The 13843-nt window shown below is 37.7% G+C and overlaps 1 protein-coding gene across 10 annotated transcripts in view; it reads left to right on the top strand.

Annotated features, from left to right (window-relative positions):
- DGKB (diacylglycerol kinase beta) overlaps positions 1 to 13843 on the top strand; it is a 796780-nt gene that overhangs the window by 78381 nt on the left and 704556 nt on the right. For 3 of the 10 annotated variants that reach the window (XM_067042592.1, XM_067042587.1, XM_067042595.1), the window contains exon 1: positions 9268 to 9517. The exons of 2 other annotated variants lie outside the window; for them this stretch is intronic. The gene's annotated coding sequence lies outside the window, so the exon portion shown is untranslated. Of the gene's footprint in view, positions 1 to 9241; positions 9518 to 9727; positions 10039 to 13843 lie in introns of those variants that run through there. 5 more of the 10 variants (XM_067042589.1, XM_067042593.1, XM_067042588.1 and 2 more) reach the window with 4 other exon arrangements.

Here is a 13843-nt window from a genome sequence, read left to right as displayed (position 1 = left end):
TCTTGGAAGGTATTTTATTGTGTACTTTACTTGATACTGCCTGAGCATCCTGCTTCTGATTTGCGTGCTTGTAGGGGCTGGCTGTGATCCTTCACGTTGCCAGAGGGAGCCAGTGGGCACTTCTGCTGCGTTTTCCCTCTAGTGCACTACAACTATATAAAACCAGATCACTCACATCTTTCTTGAAGTAGCTTGTACACATACCCTGGGTGCCAACTTTTATGACAGGCACCTGAGGGACGTGACCGTCAGATCACCTGGCCCTGAGAGCCAATGGGGCTTGCATTCACAACTCCAACAGGACTATAGCAAACAGAGTAGTTTTGTTGTTGTTGTTGTTCTGTTTGTTTTTTGCTTTTTTTAAAAATTGAAGTATAGTTGATTTACAATGCTGTGTTAGTTTCAGGTGTACAGGAAAATGATTATATATATATATATATATATATATATATATACACACACACTTTTTAATATGCTTTTCCCTTCTAAGTTATTACAAAATATTGAGTATAGTGTAGTTCTCTGTGCTGTACAGTAGGCCCTTGATGGTTATTTGTTTTATATATAATAGTGTGTATATGTTAACCTCAAACTCCCAATTTATCCCTTCCCCTCCCTTTCCCCTTTGGTAACCATAAGGTTGTTGTTTATGTCTGTGGGTCTGTTTCTGTTTTGTATATAAGTTCATAGCTTTTATTTAAATTTTGTTTTAAATTTCAGCCTTATTGATATATAATTGACATGTAAAATTATAACATATTTAAATTGTATATTGTGGTGATTTGATATGTGTATATAAATGAAAGGATTCCCATCTAGTTAATTAACACATTCATCACCTCAATTTTTATTCATTCATTCAGTCAGTCACTCATTCATTCAACTTACTGAAAACATTTGAGTTCTGTTCTCTTAGCAAATTTCAATTCCACAATACAGTGTTATCAACTGTAGTCACCATGTTTTACATTAGCTCCTCAGACCTTGTTCATCTTACAGCTGAAAGTTTGTACTCTTTTACCAACTTTTCTCTATTTCCCTCACCTTACTCCGCCGTCCCAGACAACCACTTTTCTATTCTCTGTTTCTATAAGTTTGACTTTTTGAAAAAGATTCCACATGTAAATGATACCATGCAGTATTTGTCTTCTTTTGTCTTACTTATTTCACTTAGCATAATGCCATCAAGGTGCATCCATGTTGTTGGAAATGGCAGTATTTTCTTCTTTCTCATCAATGAATGAGATTCCACTGTGTGTGTGTGTATGTATGCATGATAGATACATACACATTGAATCCTTATGCATTCATTCTTTTTTGTGTGTGTGGTACGCGGGCCTCTCACTGCTGTGGCCTCTCCCGTTGCAGAGCGCAGGCTCCAGACGCGCAGGCTCAGCGGCCATGGCTAACAGGCCCAGCCGCTCCGCGGCATGTGGGGATCCTCCCAGACCAGGGCACGAACCCATGTCCCCTGCATCGGCAGGCGGACTCTCAACCACTGCTCCACCAGGGAAGCCCTCCATTCATTCTTTGATGGACTCAGGTTGTTTCCATATCTTGGCTATTGTGAATGATGATGCCATGAACAGGGGCTGCAGATGTCTCTTAGAGATCGTCTTCTCATTTTTTGGATCTATATGCAGTAGTGGGAATTCTGGGTCATATGGTAGTTCTATATTTAATTTTTTGAGGAACTTCCATACTGTTCTCCATACTGGCTTCACCAATTTATATTCCCATCCACAATGCTCAAGGGTACCCTTTTGTCCATATCCTCATGAACACTTGTTATCTCTTGTCTTTTTGATGATAGACATCCTAACAGGTGTGAGATAATACATCACTGTAGCTTTAATTTGCACATCCCTAATGACTGGTGATGTTGAGCACTTTTTCACGTATCTGTTAACATTTGTATGTCTTCTTCGGAAAATGTCTATTCACATTCTTTTCCCATTTTGTAATTGAGTTATTATTTTTTGGTTATTGAGTTATGTAAGTATCTTTTATATTTTGCATAATAACCCCTTTTGGATATGTGGTCTGCAAATGTACTCTCCCATTCCATAGGTTGCCTTTGCATTTTGTTGATGGTTTTCTTTGCTGTGCAGAAGCTTTTAGTTTGATGTAGTCCACTTTTTTATTTTTGCTTTTGTTGCCCACGCTTTTGGTATTACATGCAAAAAATCTTTGCCAGAAACCATGTCAAGGAGCTTACCCCCTATGTTTTCTTCTAGAAGTTTTATGGTTTCAGTTCTTACATTCAAGTCTCCATTTTGAGTTATTCTTTGTGTATGGTATAAGAAAGGAGTCCAGTTTCATTCTTTTGCATGTAGTTGTTAAGTTTTCCAAACCCCATTTATTGAAGAGATTATCCTTTCCACATTGTATATTCTTGGCTCTTTTGTTGCAAATTAACTGACTATATATATGCATGGATTTATTTCTAGGCTCTCTATTCTGTTCCAGTTATCTATGTGTTTGTTTTTATGACAATACCTTACTATTTTGATTAATATAGTTTCATAATAAAGTTTGAATTTAGGAAGTGCAGTGCCAGCTTTCTTCTTCTTTCTCAGGATTGCTTAGGCTATTTGAAGTGTTTTGTGATTTCATATTAATTTTAGGATTGTTTGTTCTATTTCTGTGAAAAATGCCATTGGGATTTTGATAGGGATTATATTTAATCAGTAGATTGCTTTGGGTAGTATGGTCATTTTAACAACATTAATTCTTTGACTCCATGAGCACAGGCTATCTTTCCATTTATTTGTGTTGAAAATAAATGGAAAGAAGCAGTTTTAAATGGGAGCAGGAGCACCCCACCTGCATACCATGGTTATACACCCATACTTGGCACAGAAGAAGCAGGCAAAAATGCCCATCTGCCAGTTTTCCCCTGTGAGAGGCTTAACTGCATACTTTCCCAGCTGCTATCTGAGGATCTGGCTTCTAATTACCCTTCCTCTAGGTGCTGACTGCAGTCATCCCCCTTGGGGCACTGACACGTCTTGGAACACTCTCAAATACTGGGAACCACTAAGAACCAAGACTGCAGCTTGGACAATCACAAAGGATTGAGAGACAACCCGGAGCTTGGATCGGACTGATTGACAAGCTTCATCTCATACAAGAGAGCAGTCTGTCAAGACTACGAGAGGTGGCTGTCTTATCTAATGTTCAGAAACCAACTTGGAGAGGCAAGGAAAATGAAGAAATAAGGGAATATGTTCCAAACAAAAGAACAAGATAAATCTTTAGAAACCGATCTTAGTGAAACAGAGATAAGTGATTTACCCAATAGAGAGTTCATGCAGATAAGCCAAAGAAAGCAGAGGTAGTTATATTTATATCAAACAAAATAGACTTTAAGCCAAGATGGCAACAAGAGACAAAGAAGGCAATTATATAATGATAAAAAGGCCAATTCATCAAGATTATATGACAATTATAAATATTTATGCACCCAAATGTCAGAGTTCCTAAATGTATAAAGCAAATATTAACAGATCTGGAGAGAGATATAGACAGCAATACAATAATAATGGGGGACTTCAGTACCCCACTTTCAATAATGGTTTGCTTATCCAGAGAGAAAATCAGTAAGGAAATGGTAGACTTAAATTACACTATAGATCTAACAAGCATACATGGAACATTCATTCCAACACTAGCAGAATACACATCCTTCACAATGCCCATGGAACATTTTCCGCGATAGATCATATGTTAGGCCACAAAACAAGTCTTAATAAATTTAAGAGGATCGAAATCGTATCAGGCATTTTTTTCAACCACCCATGGTATAAAACTAGAAATCAATTACAAGAAGAAAAAGTGAAAGTTCACAGATATGTAGAGATTAAACAACATACTCCTTAACAACCAATGGATCAAAAAGAAATCAGAGGAAAAATCAAAAACAACTTGAGACAAATGAAAATGGAAACATAACATACCAAACTTATGAGATGCAGCAGAATAATATGTAAGAGGGAATTTGATAGTGATAAATGCCTACATTAAGAAAAAAGAAAGATCTGAAATAAACAACCTAACTTTACATCTCAAGGAACTAGAAAAAGAAGAACAAACTAATCCCATTAGTAGAAGGAAGGAAATAACAAAGATCAGAGCAGAAATAAATGAAATAGGGACTAAAAGATAATAGAGAACAGATCAACAGAATTGACAAACCTTAAAAGATGCTCAACAATCAGTAATCATTAAGGAAATGCAAATCAAAGCCACAATGGTATGTCACCTTACACCTGTTAGGATGTCTGTTATCAAAAAGAAAAAAGGTAAATGCTGGAAAGGATGTGAAAAAAGAGGACTCTTGTGAATTGTGGGTGGGAATGTAAATTGGTATAGCCACTATAGAAAACAGTATAGAGGTTCCTCAAAAAATTAAAAATAGAGCTACTATATGATCTGACATTCTTACTTCTCTGTATATATATCCAAAGGAAAAGAAATCATGATCTTGAAGAAGTATCTCTACTCCCCTGTTCATGACAGCATTATTCACAGTAGCCAAGGTATGGAAATGACCTAAGTGCCATGGACCAATGAATAGATAAAGAAAATTATATATATATATATACCCACACATAACAGGATGTGCCTCCACCTCAGCATGTGGACCTTTTCTGGCTGCTGCAGAGCTTCTGCTTCTCCTTGGCCTTCATTCTGAGTTGCACTTCTCATCCTAGACTTCCTATCCTGTGTGCTTTGATGGGTACTCTGCAGGAACCAGGGGGTGGCTCTCACTCCAGTCAGCAGCACTAACTGGGACCATTGCAAGAGTCAGCAGTGAGGTCACTGTGAGTCCCACCCATGACCTGCCAGCAGTGTTAATCCAACAGGAGCTTTCTCCTTTTTGTGGCCTCCACCACTCAGCACTTACCCAGGGGATAGATGTATGATATATATATATATATATATATATATATATATATATATATATATATATATATATATATATATAATTCAGCCTTAAAAGGAAGGAAATTCTGTGATTTGCAACAACATGAGTGATCGTAGAGGGCCTTGTGCTAAGTGAAATAAGCCAGACAGAGAAAAATAAATGCTGCATGATTTTACTTATATTATATATGGAATAAAAAATAATAGTTGCACTATTAACAGCAGAATGATTGTTACCATGGGCTTGGGGTGGGGGAAACAGGGAAAGGCTGGTAAAATGTTACAAACTTTCAGTTTTAAAATGAGTAAATTGTGAGGATCTAACGTATAAGATGGTGATACAGTCAATAGGACTGTATTGTATAATTGAAATTTACTAAGAGTTTAGAAGTGTTAAGTGTTTTCACACACACACAAAAAATCAAATATGTGAAGTGATGGATGTGTTAATTAAGTTGATACTCGGAATCCTTCCATAATGTATGTGTACCTCAAATCATCACACTGTACACTTTAAATATATTCCAGATTTGTTAATTATACCTCAATGAAGCTGAAAAAAATTATCCTCATTTAACAGATGAGAAAACTGAAGTGTAGAAAAGTAATTTTCCCAAGACCATGCAACTAGTCATTGACATACCTGAGAATCAAAGAATGATTTTTTGTGCCAGAGCTTTAAATGTCTAATACTCTGCTATTCCTCACCAGTGGAGAAACTGGTAAATGGCCTTCACAGCAATAAACCATGATGAACTAAGATGTTAGTTTCCTATCCTATAAAATATGAGAATTGGACTAGATGAGGTCAAAGGACCTCTCCATTTCCAACATGTTATGATTATTATTTTTTAAAGGTAGTTCAGTAAGATTTTATCTTTTCTGGATCTTCCCCAACCTCCCAGCCTACATCTACTGAGTCATCGATTGGAAACCAGTGGAAAATTTCCCATGTGACAATCTGCTCAATTTAAGAAGTAGCTCTCCTTTCATCATTTAAGTCAACTTTGGCTAGGGTTTAAATCATGTTTGATATAAATTTGAGCTATTTTATTTTTCTGAAACATAATATACTTAAATCAAAAAATTTAATTACAAAGTAGGAATACATTTCTTTATAGGGCCATATGTCCTTTAAAAGCAGTTGCTGTGACTGGACTGTGTTTCTCTTTCCAATGCTTTGCACTAAATTGATGCTCAGTAAATGTTTGTTGAATAAAATTAACATAAGGTGTTTTTAAACATCAGTTTACATGAAAGTCTGTGATTGAATATGGATTTATATTTACTGTAAGTAATCTATGAAATTTCGTTATTTAAGCTCTTTTTCTCATAATTCTTTGTTTGTTTGTTAGCTTATTTCCATTTGTAAAAGGTCAACAAAGGCCTTGCTTGCAATTGCTGATTCAGGACTATTATTTTAGAAACACACACACACACACACACACGCACACACTTAAATGTGTAATATTCTATTTTCTTTAAGTATCTGGTCTGGTACTCAATAGACTAGTTGCAGATTTGAGAGCCGAAAGTGGGGGAAAACCATATTTTTCTTAGAGACTTTATGTGTCCTAATGTTACCGTTTGTAAAATGCTCAGGAAATGAGATTCTAGAGAATTTTATTGATTGAACTTGTATAGTAGAAAAAAAAATTTGGAGGAATACTGGGGGCAGACCTTTATTACACAGTGTTGTGAAGTCTGTGAGTGATACGCCTGAAAAGATGCTTTGAGACCACAAGAAGTGAGTCACTTGCCTAAAGTGCCACAGTTACTTACCAGCAGAGTAGAGGCTGGGAGAATTTAAACATCTTTATTCCCAGTTCACTTATCTTCCCAGTGCCCTGCATTCATAGGTTAATTCATTTACCCATTCTCTCATTTATTAAAAAACTATTTGCTCTGCACACATCATATTCTAAGCACTTTGATGGATTCCAGAGATACATGAGTGAACTAAACAAACAGTGCTTCTGCCATTATAGGTTTACCGACCTTTGGCTTTTCTTCAGTGATTGAGTATTATTAAATTATGGAATTTAGTTTGGGAATACATGTTTCTATGATAAAAGAGATTAAGTTGAAAATTAAGAAATTATTTCTTTCTATATTCCCATAAATTGTGGATTTTGTTGACTAATGGGAATTTATAGAGCACGTTCATTTTTCTATCACTATTTTTTTTAGATTAATTATACAATGATCCTTATGAAGTTTCTGAAAATTTAGGCACCTTAGAGAAATGGGAATGGGGTTATAAAGCAGTGATTTATAAATTTTCCTACAAAATGGAAAATCCTGAATGGCAGGAGTCAGAGATTAAGGGTCAGCCATTAACCCCCAGCTGAAGATTTTCTTCTTCCATTACCAAACCTCAGGGACTGTGTGATAGTTTTGTTAAGAAAGCTGTTTCTTCTTTAAATCTCAGTAATGTTGTAAACAGTGTTTTAAAAACCAGCCAAATTGGTGTGAAATGCTCATGACCAATTATTTCAGTACTTCCTGGTTTTTCCTTCTCTACCTAGCCTGGATGTTTAGTTTCCTGCTTGTCTGTAATAAAGATAACTAACAAATTCTCTCTCTCAAGAATGTTTGAATTGTAACTGTTCTTCCTAAATATATTTGAATTTTAAAATAAGAGTAAAAGTAAAGCCCCCCAAAACCCCAAAATACTAAACTATGGAATTTGAAGGGCAGGATAACCTTCACATCCCATCACCTATGGATAAAGTTAGCCTCTGTGTCAAATGTATCTCTAAATGGTGTGCACTACTTTTGCCTACTTTCTTACATTCCGTTATATATAAGTATGAAAATGTGAGGTTACTCTTCATATTTTTAATATCGATTGTATGTTATATAATACTTACGTAATAGACAAAAATTGAGGCAAAAATATGTGGCTATTTGACATCATTTTTCATTAGGATTTTGACATTTAAAAAGTTCTGGATACTCTCAATTTGATTTTTAAAAGAAAACATTTTTCTGTTACAATTGTAAATAGGTTGGTTTCGGTCAATTGATATTTATTGGATAATTGAGAAATGCTTTGCACATTAACTGGCCTTTGTTTAGCTAAAGGCAGTGATTTTCTAAGGTACACAGATCAGGAAAAGATGTATTGTCTAATCCTTTTGGGTTCCTTTCGTTCTTCTGGGTTCTCTATTTCCAGGGTCTTTCTTTTTTCTGCATTAACATCTGTTCAGTTTAATCCTGACTATACAATTCCTAACAACTGGGAGAATGTATGGCAAATACGAAAATTGCTCAGGGCAAGGCAGAAATACTTAAAGGTGTTCATTACTAATAAAATCAAAAGGAATTAAGTTTACTTTTAGCTCAGAAAATTGAATGCTGAAAGTGGATTAATAGTACTGTTCAATTAAGTGGGGTGTGTGTATGTGTGTGTGTGTGTGTCTGTGTGTCTGTGTGTGTGTGTGTTTATTTAGGAGGGATTGTTCATAGTCTCCCGATCTATTACAGATACAAGAACATGAAGACAAACTGTTGTTACAGCAAATGACGTTAGTCATTAAGAAGTATTCTTGTCTCTGGGGGTTTGGAGAACCTCTTTAATTTGTAAGTTCGGAATATCACTTTATGTGAGAATAATCTGGAGATATAACGGGGCACAGAATGAGCAACCAATAAGAAGAAAGGGAGTGTTCATAGGCAGTGGTAACCAGTAGGTTTCACCTGAATTTGTAGCTGACGGCGATATTAACGCATGGAAATCACACTAGATGTAACACAGGGGAGCTGAGAGCCACCAAGGCATGTGTATATCAAGATACTCTGCAGTTAAGCTGTTAAACACGTTCCTGAATAACTAGCTGGCTTTGCACACATTTTGTAAAACAGGCATGGTTATTTACTGGCTTACCTTTTTGTTACCCCAATACATTATTTTACACACAGAGCTCAAAATTTTCATTTTTATCTGCGCCCTAATTGGTTAGACATACATACAACTCTTTTAATATTCACTTACTCTCCCCCATACTTTCCTTCTTCCTCCTCATGCATCCCCCAATCACCTGTTCCCAGGTTCCCAAGTTCTAATATAGAAATAGAGTGTGCAGCTTCTACAGTTGCTAGAAGTGGGTTAGGCAGGTGTTTGATGAAAAATGACCCATCAAGGACTATAGTTAGTAGAAGGGAGAGGGGAGACAGGTATCAGGTTTCCTGTTGGAGGGGAATTGTATCCTGAATGGTAGTAATTGCTGTGAATCAAGCTCAATGTTTCAGCAACAGCCAGTCACACCTGCACAGTCTCCTCCCATGTCTTATAACTGGTCCAGCAGTTAAATAGCTGTAAAGCCCTGTCTCCCTGTCTCATTTCCCCTGAGTTCCAACAGCAATAGTAGCAATAGCAGCTGTAGAAGCGGCAGCCAGAGATAGGCAGGGCTGTTGCTTGCAGCCACTGCGTGGCGGATCGCCTCGTCGACACACACACACACACACACACACACACACACACACACACACACACACACACACGCACAGATTTCCAATATCAGCGCATCTTGATATAAATCAAGGACTCAAGACAGGAGAGAAGAGCATTAGTCATGGACAACAGGTATTTCATCTCTGACAAATTCCTCCTGATGCTTGTTGGTTTGGATAACAAAATAATCGTTCTTGATACCTAGCTTGAGTGGGAGACTGGAGGTGGCCGCGATAGAGGAGGGGCAAGTGGGAGGAGTGAGGGGTGGGGAAGGGGACTGCCAAAGATGACTTTCAGGCTCCGGAAACCTACATCTTTCAGCCTCCGCTGTTTTTGAGTTGCAAATTGTCAGGAACCGGGGGACTGCAGGCAGCCCTTGTGGTTGACTGGAAATCGATTTCCATCTCTCAGACACTAGTTAGAATGGGCTGTGTGTTCTGGAAGGGGGTGGAAGTAGGGAGGAGGAGGTGCTGTGAGCAGAGTTCTTGAAGCTCCACTCCTTTGGGGAAGCCGAGCTGTGAGGGGGACTCCTGACTGAGCGGAGCGTGTGAATTGGAAAGGATCTTGCTAGCTGGCTAGTCCCAGTTCCTCTCCAGAAAAACAGTTGCTCTGGCTTCAGAGATGTGCCCAGCCTTCGCCTGCATCACACTGCAGTAAGTTCAACTCGACACGGTTGGCAATTTGAGTGGCTTCTGGGTATGTAGTGTGGGGGAAGGGAAGCTGACAAGAAATGGTGAGGAAAGTTAGAAAAGCAGAGCTTTGAATTCTCCATGAGATATTAAATCGGTTGGTCTCCTTGACTCCTGTCCTAGTTATGGTATAGCCGAGTTACTCTCAGTTATTTGCAGACGGATACCGCTTGTTGGTTAGGTCTGCAAGAAGCACCCCGTTCGTGGTGATTTTCGGCAACAAAACTGGTACACGCATCCTAGATTTAATTACTAGAGTGGGCTTCTGAAAGTTACTAACGGAGAGCAGCTTGCATTTTTAACAGAAAATTTGTAAACAGGCTGGCTTAGATCTTTAAATTCCCAGTTAATTAAGTTTCATTCCAGACTTATTCCTAACCTGTAAAGAAGCAATCAAACAAAACAGAAGTCTTTGATTTACTTCATTAAATTAAAATAAAATGTGAAGTAGGTCTTTAGATGATTGCTAGGCAACAGTCGAGGCGACACTGATGTTATTATGATAAACATTCAAGTACTCTTTAGTGGGTGCAGGATTCCCCCAGTTTCTTACTACTGCAATAATCTCCTCCACTTGCTAAACGGTGCCTTCCTTGTGATTTCTAAGTGGTGGTTTTTTACATAGATGGCTTTATACTTACAAACAAGCTGCATGGTGTTCACTGGCAAAAAGTGAGGCTTAAAAAACTTTTTAAAAAAATGACTTCTAGTGGTGGCTCAAATTGCAGATAACCAACTTTTAAAAGGAGGTAAAAACAGGTCAGCAAAGGCCAGCCCATTGTAAAGCAAATGACCAAATGAATGTGAATGCAGGCAGAATACTAAAGGTCTTTTTCAGAAAGGAAACTAGAAATAATCTAAAAACGTTGGGGTAATTCTAACCAGGTCCTCTTTTACACTGACTAGATTTTTATAATGGAGAACAAAACGGGAATCTCTAAAGCAGAAAGAATATGTCACACAAATACTAGACTTAGCCACAGGATCACTGAAGAAAATACTATATTACTATAGTTTTCTCCAAGAAATATTAATGGAAAAACAGAGGTTATCTAAAAGAGAATCCAGGATCTTAAGCTGAACACTTTCATATACTTCCATAAATTCTATAGGTTAAAAGGGTGTCAAAACTTAGGAAACAACTATTGTGAAAGACAAAGTAATCTGAAATTCTCCATAATTAGAAAAGAGGAAACTAAAGGTCAATCTCCTCCAACTATTTCAGTTTTCAGTTGTGTTAATCTTTTTCTAACCCACCTAATCTTGATTATTTTATTAAAAACATATTCTGAATATAATATGAATTATCTTGCCTACTCATCTTGGGGATCTCCAGATGTATTTATGTTATTTATTGAAATACCCAACTTTTTAGAGGCAACCCATTCCACACATGCATAATTTCTTGGTGCAAAAAACTGTACGTATGAGTTAGTAAATCATCAAGTTAAATATAATCCAGGGGATATATTTGTTATGATAGTGCATGCATGATGGTGGTTAAAATTTTTAGCAAAAAAAAAAAAAAAAAAAAAAACAAAAAAAAAACAGAAAAGAAAAGGAAACATCTATACAAAGACTAAAATAACATGTTTGGAGTGAGTTTGCAAGCAGTTCCCTGCTACTCTAGAATAAATCATTACCTGAACCTTAAGAATTTAGCTAAAGAGAAGAAAAATCAGGCTGAGAGCCTGATTGGAATTGATAAGAATTTAGGTTGAATAGGAGTTTGTCAGAATTTCTTTAAAGATAGAAACTTAGGTAGGTGGCATTGAGTTTCGGGAATACCTTTTCCTCATATTTTGGTTGTCCTGCTGGTAAACAAACCTCATGTTATCTGAGGAGAAGAGTTCCAAAACCAGTTTTGAAATAAGTAATTATTTTAAAGTTTAAAACATGGGTAAGTTTTGCTGGAACAGTGTCTGAACTAGACGAGTATCCTGTGACTCATGCTTTTCCTTGCACACTTGAAAGAAGGAAGACTTGTGGCCAGACAAGCCAGACAAAGATCAGCTGGTCCCTCAGTCTAATTCTGCCTACTAATCATGACTGTGATGTTGATACATAAGCTTGAAATGACATTTTAAGAATATCATTTCCTGGATGCTTATTTTCCTGGCTACAGGAACAGAACTGGAATAGAACTGTACTTATGTATGCTTGATATTCTTGCATTATTCTCTTAAGTGTAATACCTTTAGCTTAGAAGCATCTGTCTGGAGGAAGCTCTAGATAAGATACTGAAGAAACGTCTTCCTATTGCCCTTCTCCTATCTATGGCATTTTATTTCTCTTGTAAAACACCAACCGAAAATATGACCTCAAGTAAGAATCCCATGCACTTGTTCACCCTTAGGAATTTTATTTATTTATTTATTTATGGCCGCGTTGGGTCTTCGTTGCTGTGCACAGGCTTTCTCTAGTTGCAGCGAGCAGGGGCTACTCTTCATTGCAGAGCACGGGCTCTAGGTGTGCAGGCTTCAGTATTTGGGCTATGTGGGCTCAGTAGTTGTGGCTTGCAGGCTCTAGAGCGCAGGCTCAGTAGTTGTGGCGCATAGGCTTAGTTGCTCCGCGGCCTGTGGGATCTTCCCGAACCAGGGCTCGAACTTGTGTCCTCCGTGTTGGCAGGCAGATTCTTAACCACTGCGCCACCAGGGAAGTCCCCACCCTTAGGTATTGACTGGTTACCACTGCAACTCCTTGATAACTCCTTGGATTATTTGCATGTATGATTTTCTCACCACACAACGCATGATTAGTTCCTAGTTACTGTGAGTGCACAAATGGCAGGCCCTAGGTTACGCACTGTGTTTTTTAATTGAAATGTAGTTTATTTACAATATTAGTTTCAGGTGTACAACATAGTGGTTCAATATTCCTAAGATTGCATTCCATTTAAAGTTATAAAATACTGGCTATACTCCCTGGGCTGTATATTACATCCTGGTATTTTATTTATTTTAAACGTAGTAGTTTGTATCTTCCCCTGTCTTGCCCCTCCCAAGGTTAAGCACTTTAAATATGTTTTCTCATTTATGGGATAAAAGCTACCGGAGGGAGATGGCATGCTCTCCCATTTATAAGAAATTCAACCCCAGAGGGAACAAGCAAATTACCTAAAACAGCATATTTAGTAAATGGTGGGCTAGGATTAGCCCCCAAGTGTGAGTAGCTCTAACTCTTAGTGACTTTGCCACATTGTTTTATTAAGATGGTACTCTACCATGGATCAAGTGGAATGAGCCTATTGTTTTGCGGATGGTGTGGGTTGAGAGTGCTTGAAAAATTATATCACTCAGGAGAGAACTCCCAGCTGTACTGACACCCAAGATTGGATCTACCTACATTGGAGCCTAAATTGACTCTAGATCCAAACGTGGCATACTTTGCAATTCCAATCTCAGTGTTCTGCTCTGGCTTCATGAACCTTGGCAGTGAAGCTGGGGCATCTTTGCTGGGACGAAAGATGGTGGCGTTATTGTGGGAGTAAAATAAAGAGATCGCATGGCGGGAGGCTGGGACGAGAACTTGTCCAGATTCTCTGTTCCAAGGGACTCTAGGAAACAACCTCTTCAGGCTATGTGTGGGGTGGAGATTTTTAAAAACACACATGAAGCAGAGACTCAAAATATCTCCTTACATAGGTCTGATTATAAAAATTATATTAGCTTGCTTTCAGATAATCTCCTTTTTGTGTGTGTGTGTGTGTGTGTGTGTGTGTATGTGTGTATGTGTATGTGTGTGTTTAAGAGGAAAAATGATGATTCAA

The sequence above is a fragment of the Kogia breviceps genome, chromosome 9, assembly GCF_026419965.1.
Source record: "Kogia breviceps isolate mKogBre1 chromosome 9, mKogBre1 haplotype 1, whole genome shotgun sequence".
Taxonomy (NCBI): domain Eukaryota; kingdom Metazoa; phylum Chordata; class Mammalia; order Artiodactyla; family Physeteridae; genus Kogia; species Kogia breviceps.
The sequence above is the reverse complement of the archived record's forward strand: the minus strand, read 5'-3'. Positions and strand labels throughout refer to the sequence as shown.